At 35.8% G+C, this 6965-nt stretch overlaps 1 long non-coding RNA gene across 1 annotated transcript in view; it reads right to left on the reverse strand.

Moving 5' to 3' along the window:
- LOC144229743 (uncharacterized) overlaps nt 1–6965 on the reverse strand; it is a 50970-nt gene that overhangs the window by 12483 nt on the left and 31522 nt on the right. The window contains exon 3 of the long non-coding RNA XR_013334586.1: nt 6682–6838. This is a non-coding gene — a long non-coding RNA (uncharacterized LOC144229743). The remainder of the gene's footprint in view (nt 1–6681; nt 6839–6965) is intronic.

The following is a 6965-nucleotide window of genomic DNA, read 5'->3' on the forward strand; positions in this document are numbered from 1 at the left end:
TCCTTCCCAAGAAAAGAGTTTTGATATTGAGGTCAAATAGACCTACTCTTAAATCCTGCTTGTAATATGGAAGCAACATAAGTATCCATTGATATACAAATGAATAAGGAAGATGTGGTACACACACACACACACACAGGAATATTATGCAGCCATAAAAAATATAAGACCATGCCATTTGAGACAATATGGATGGACCTGGAGGGTATTATGCTACGTGAAATAAGTTAGACTGAGAAAGCAAATAACATATGATCTCACACACATGTGGAATCTAAAAAATATATATAAACAAACAAGAAGCAGAATCAAACCTATAGATGCAGGGAACAAACTAATAGTTGCCAGAGGAGAGGGAGGTGTGAGGATGTAGAAAATGGGTGAAGGAAACCAGAAGATACAGACTTCTGGTTACGGAATGAGTAAGTCATGGGTATAAAAGGCACAGCATGAGAATATAGTCAGTGGTGTTGTAATAGTGTTGTATGGTTACAGTTGGTAGCTATACTTGCGGTGAGCACAGCATAAGGTACAGAGAAGTCGAATCACTATGTTGTACACTGGCAACTACTGTAACATTGTGTGTCCAGTATACTCAAAAAAAAAAAGAAAAGACAAGGAAAGCATGCCTCTACCATTTAGTAATTATTGAAACTTGGACAGAAAAATGTAGACTTTACCTTTCAATTTTTTTTCTGTTTTTAAAATGAGAATACAAAAAATTAACCTCTTGGTTTGTTTTGAAGGATAAGTAAAACCTGGTTTGCAAAGGGCGCCTCATCGTGTCTGACGCACAGGGGGGGTTCAGAAAGCTGTAACGACTGTTATCATTGTTACTAACTGTCTGATTCCTCCTGGTTGTCAAAGTGAGCCCTATAGCTGTTTTTCTCTTTTTTAAAACATGAATCAGTCCTTCCATAACTTCAGAGCTGAATCTGAAGTCATCAGATTTAATTCCCACATCCTCTGGCAATCCATTTTCATCTACTCATTCAAAACCTGGCATGAAATGTATTTATTTCATGAAGCCTTTCCTTCAGCACTAAAGTGACTTGTTCCAACTACTTTAAATTTAAACTGGTTGACACATTGATTTATAATTGTTCCTGTACAATTTTCTCTGTCTAAACTTGTTTTCAACAAATAAATGTTAACAAGTCTCTCTTAGAAAAATCACATCTGGATTTTCTTAAATTAGGAAAGAGGAAAGACTCCTTGTGGACAGAGGCTACATTATGTTATATATGCATCAGGTTAGAAATGGGGTTACATAATATGGTATGTGCATTGGAATAGAAATTATAGGAGACAAGAACCTGACAGTGAGATAGAGTCTTTATTCAAAAGGGCTTACAATCTATAATGAGGAACTAAATAAATAAAGCCAGTATTATATTGAAAGGTAGATGTCACAGGACATTTAAAAGGAGAACATTTTTGATACCAAGATAAGCCACACTGCAGCAGAAAAGTGCCTGGCTTTTAAAGTCCTGTGGATTTGGAATCAAACTCTAATATAGGTATTATTCATGACATCATCTCTTCTAGGGAAAGTCACTTAACTTCTCCGAACCTGTAAAAGATCTAAAAAAGATGAAAGAGTGAAACTTTCTTCTAATGATATGTGGACAAAATAAGATCAAATGAGAAGATGGATTGGAAAACACTTTGCCCATCACCTGGCACACCTACTCAAAAGTCTGTTTTTTCCTTTCTCCTTCCACTATTTAAAACAAAACAAAACAAAGATTAGACATTGGCCCAATAATTACATCACTGGACTAGGTATTATTGGACTTAAGAATTCATTTTTCTGGATTTTCTCAGATTTAAAAGGAATGCACAGATATTGTTTAATTGAAGTACAATGTGATGCCTTATCCTGAACCCTTTTGAAGCTTACTGAAAAAAAGGAACACTACAAAAAATGCATTTATATCTTCTGCAAAATCCTTGTTACAGGTATTTTCTATTATGTCCCTCAAAATGCCTTAAATTAATACCCATCTATAAATCGTGTGTAAAATTCAATGCCAAGTGTCTACTCCAAAGAACTAATACTTCTCTTTATGTACCAGAAGAATGATTTAAATGGGGATATTGCCACAAGAGAGGCCACAGATGGGCTTTACCCCTCATCCCCAGCTCCGCCACTGGAACCTACCTCTCTACCTTACAAAAGCAGCCTTTCCAAATCAATCCTGATGATAATTCTCGGTATGGAACATGTTTGCTTTTGAGCATCTTACAAAGACTGAAAGGTGTATCTTTATAACTCTTGGTCAGCACATTAATCTGCAACAAATTATTGAGGTACAACAATGTGCTTTTGAAGCAAATACAGCTTTAAGACCGTTCTAGCCACCCAACTTCCAATCATTTGTTCCACAACTAAGGACATAGTAAATTCACAATGGATATAAATCATCATGTTTCCACTTTCCCCTCCTCTATTATTAAATTTACAGGGTTTTTTTTAACTCTGGAAAATGTTTTTTTTTTCCTGATTTAAGTCAGATCGTATTGCACAAAATAGATTGAAATACTGAGTTCTTTTTCTCAAAACAATAGTCAACTTGGTCTTTGATGGGAAAGTCTTAGAAAGCTGCTTTCTTTCTGTTTCTTCTTCCTGCCCCCGTGTAGACTGCTAAGACTTTTAGGTATCACTCCCATAAATAAAAGTAAGTATAATTTAGTGCTGCATTTAAGTAACCATCTTGTCTCAACTTCCTGTTACAATTACCCATTTATTTTTAAGTCCCCTAGACTAAATAAATGAGCCCTTGTGATAAACCACCTCAAATCTTTTCTTGGTCATATGGAATTAAATTGAAATATATAGAAAGAGGACACTATAAGACTATTAGAAGTTTATTTGGAAAAAATGTCAGAAGTCATCTAACATAATCTCCAACTGATTTATGGATTCTTTCTAAAAACACTAGTTTGTTAAGGGTAAAGGTCCCCACCATCTATTTTATTTTGTGTGCCCCACAGAACATGAAGTCCACCAATCTACACACAATGGGTTCTCAATAAATATTCCTGACAATTGTTGAAATACATAATGTATAACCTTGTTGGACCCAAGCTGTCAGTGCCTATTGGTGACTATAAATTATTTCCTGTGTTGAATATCCACCTTTTTAAACCTTAAATACTGCATAATACTGCTTGTTGATGCTCAAAACCAAGAATGGAAGCTTCTCAGAATTTACTAGATCATGGAGGGTGTAACTCAAGAACACTAATGTTACCTTAATGTAGCAGTCTGGGCGTTAATATGATATATTTGTGCTATTAAAGTTTAAGAGGTTTGAGGAGAAAAGGTTTTAGCACTGGTAGAAGACATTTTACAACATCTGGTTTGGCATTTCAAGAAATACTCCCTAGAAAGTCCTGCAGTCCACTCATGAAAAATGACAGAAAAAAAAGTCTGCTTTTTTTTTTTCTGACTTGTATTAAATAAGAAGTTTCACATAAAGCTGAACTTGCCTGTCTCGTGGCCAACTTTCTAACAACAAAATGCATAGAACAATACAAAAAAAAATGAAGGAAATGGAATGAGGCTTAAAGAAATAAAAATGAAAAAGATGGATTCAAGAGGAAGGTTTCTCCCTACAAAGTAATAAAAATAAAAATGGAATAATGCACTCCCTGCAGTCCATGTTCAGTCACTGAGACAGGACGGCCCATGACAAACACAAAAATCTGCACAGACCTTGAAGACCTAGAAACCACCCTCCTGGCTTGGACATGTGAAAAACTGGGAAGTACGCCCATAAAGACAGCACAAGTGGTCAGTGACCAAACCTGTTAGAGCTTCAACATCATGCATGAGACAAAGATTCCTTAAGTATAGGGTTCTCACTAGAACAATATTTGCATTACTAAGGTACTTAGCGGAAAGTAAATACTAAATAAACTTTTGTGATTGCATTGATGGAATTTTTTTTTTCTTTTATCATTGAGAGGGGTTTTTTGGGGGTTAGTTTGTTTTCTTCTTTATCTCCTTTATGTTCCAATGAAAATAAAAATTTATGATGCTGGCACGTCATTCTCAGATTTCCTTAGAATCTCTATGAAGAACTCTATTATGGAATTAAATATATCCATAATTTGCAGTATTTTGTTATTGAGAAGCAGCATAGAATAGTAGTTAATTCCAGGAGTCGAGAATTAGACAAACAATTCTTTATTAACCAAATGACCCGGGACAAATGTCATCTTTCTGAGCTTCAGTCTCCTCATCTGTAAATCAGAGAAGACAATACTAACTGTCTCTTACGTTTGCAGTAAGGATTAAAACAGATAGCACATATGAATGCTTCAATATTGATTGATCCATTTTTATGAGCATAACAAATATTAACTAGCTGCATTATGTTTCCTAACCTTAAGTGAGATGCCCCTTTGAATTGTGTATTTTAAATATGGTGTGTCTATAGGTATGTTTGCAACTGTTTCACAATTTACTAGAAAAAAAACCTGACTTTGATCATACGTGGGACTTCCATATTTAAAAACATTTTTTTAATGTTTATTTATTTTTGAGAGATATAGAGGGACACAGTGTGAGCCGGGGAGGGGCGGAGAGAGTGAGGGAGACACAGAATCCGAAGCAGGCTCCAGGCCCTGAGCTGTCAGCACAGAGCCTGATGTGGGGCTCAAACCCATTCAGATCACGAGCTGAGCCGAAGCCGGATCCTTAACCACTGAGCCACACAGGCACCCCGGCACTTTAGCATTTCTAAATTTCAGGGTGTTTTTTTTTCATTACTCCTTAATATCAAAACAAAATGGCAGCTGACAATTTTTTTTTCCCCTAACGGGTACATTCTCGTGATTGCACTGGCATGTTTGCTTTTACAAGCAGTCTAAATGTCTGAGGTATAGCTCCATATGTCTCACTTCCACTTTCTTTCACAATCTCAGCTCCCCATGTGTAAAATGAGTGCAGCAACATTTACTCTGCAAACCACACAGGTAGTTTTGAAGACTGAAACAGATCACATGTGTGAAGTCACTCTGAAAATACAAAATGTCTTATACATGTGGTTTTCAATTATTAATAAGAATAGATTTGTTAATAGCCATAATTGTATTAGCTTTTTTACACACTTTTCTTTATTCAAAGGACAAGGACGGCTTCTTTGTCTTTCTATTCTCTCAACAAGTCTTTTATTGATCAATTAGTATATGTGATGCAGAACTGTACTATGCAAATTATATGTGCTATCAAGTATTAAATGCAAATAAAATAGCTGCAAAGAAAGAAAATTATACACTATAAAATTATAAAAATGAGTGAAATAGACTATACACAGATGTGGCAAGATATAAACTTTCCATTAGGAAGTATTCAGAGTGCAATCTCTTTTATATAAGCACATGCCCACATGAAAAGCTCTGGAAGAATATAGGCCAAATTTCAACAGCGATTATTTTTAGACTTGAGGTTATGGAGGATTTTCCTACACACGGAGAACAAAATTATATCCCCATTTCTTTTTATAATTAGGCTGTACTATAATCAGAAAAAATATAAAATATGTGCTCCATAAATATATTTGTGAGAACTTTTTAAGCTACAAAATCTTATGTTCCAAGATAAGAAAAGTTCACTATGAAAAAAAGTTAGCGCAGAACCACTCGGTTTCAAGTAGAGGTGAGAAGCGTGGGGTTTTAGTGTCTCATCCAACTTTTGCCCACCTTTCAGAAGAAAGCTGGTCTCAGCTCTGAAGGACACAGTTGGAAACCAACAAAGTGAGTTGTGTCTACACAACATGGTAGATTCCTTGTGTAACAGTTCTCTAGAGGGAAACTGGAGCTTACTCTTTGTTTAGCATCACTTCGGTTATTCAAAAAGTAGGTAACAACAATGTAAGGCTATATTCAAAGTTTAGGGAAAATGAGAATTACATCTCATATCTGTATAACCTTTTGAAATTAAAAAAGAATGTTTTCACAAACATTGACACATTGAACTTCGTACGAGCTCTATAAAGATGAACTTTCTTTTTAAGGTAGAAGAAAAAATTGCTTTGGGTTTTGTTTTTAAATGGCCATCAGATGGTAAAATCTGAACACAGATTCAAACCTTTAGTTTTGAAGCACTGATCTTTAGTAAGGCATATAGTCACCCTACTACTTGGTGTTTTAAAACATGTAGGACTTTTCATGTTGTCACGGGACTTAAGGGCGTCATTGGCATTTAGGGTCAGAAGCCAAGGATACTAAATCTCCTGCAATGTGCCAAAGAGTCATATGTAATGAATATTTTTTTTTCCAACAAAATTTCAGTAGCAACCTTTCTATCGCTGTTGAAAAATAGCTTTACTATATTGCTGTGGTCTAGATTGTCTCAAAATAGATCTCCAAGTGGCTTTGTGGAATTTGTAGAAGAGTTTGCTCTATGTAGAGCTGAAATTAGCACAACGTGTTTCTTCTGATTCATCTTCTGCTTCTGGCATTACTGTATTGGCAATAGGGAGTAGGAAGGAAAGAAGGAAGAAAGGGGGGAAGGAAGAAAGAGAGAGAGGTAAGGAGAAAGGGAAGAAGGAAGAAAAAGGAGAGAGAGAAAGGAAAGAAAGCAGACTGATGAGAACAGAAGGAAGGGAGAGTGGGATACAGAGAAATAAATTCAACTTAATCAAACACAAAAAAGGGAACTTGACTCACATTTCTTTCAACTGAAAGAAGGACTCTGTCCATCCATTATTCCCTCTTTGCCGCTGTTTGTGATATCCTTTGTTAATGGAAAAGTGACTGGCCTGGAAATCGACGTGTGGTAGCCCCAACTCCGCTATTAAATGTTCAGGCAACCGGTTTAGTTTTCCTAGGAATTCCCAAAAGAAGAGAAGAGAGGGAAGATTGACTGAAAAATGTTGAAAATATATTTTTATCTCTTCAGTAGTGCTTTACTAGTTCTCACCTCATGGAAAGCTGCATCTCTCACTTGCCCG

Source organism: Crocuta crocuta, unplaced genomic scaffold, assembly GCF_008692635.1.
Source record: "Crocuta crocuta isolate KB4526 unplaced genomic scaffold, BGI_CrCroc_1.0 scaffold264, whole genome shotgun sequence".
NCBI classification, from domain to species: domain Eukaryota; kingdom Metazoa; phylum Chordata; class Mammalia; order Carnivora; family Hyaenidae; genus Crocuta; species Crocuta crocuta.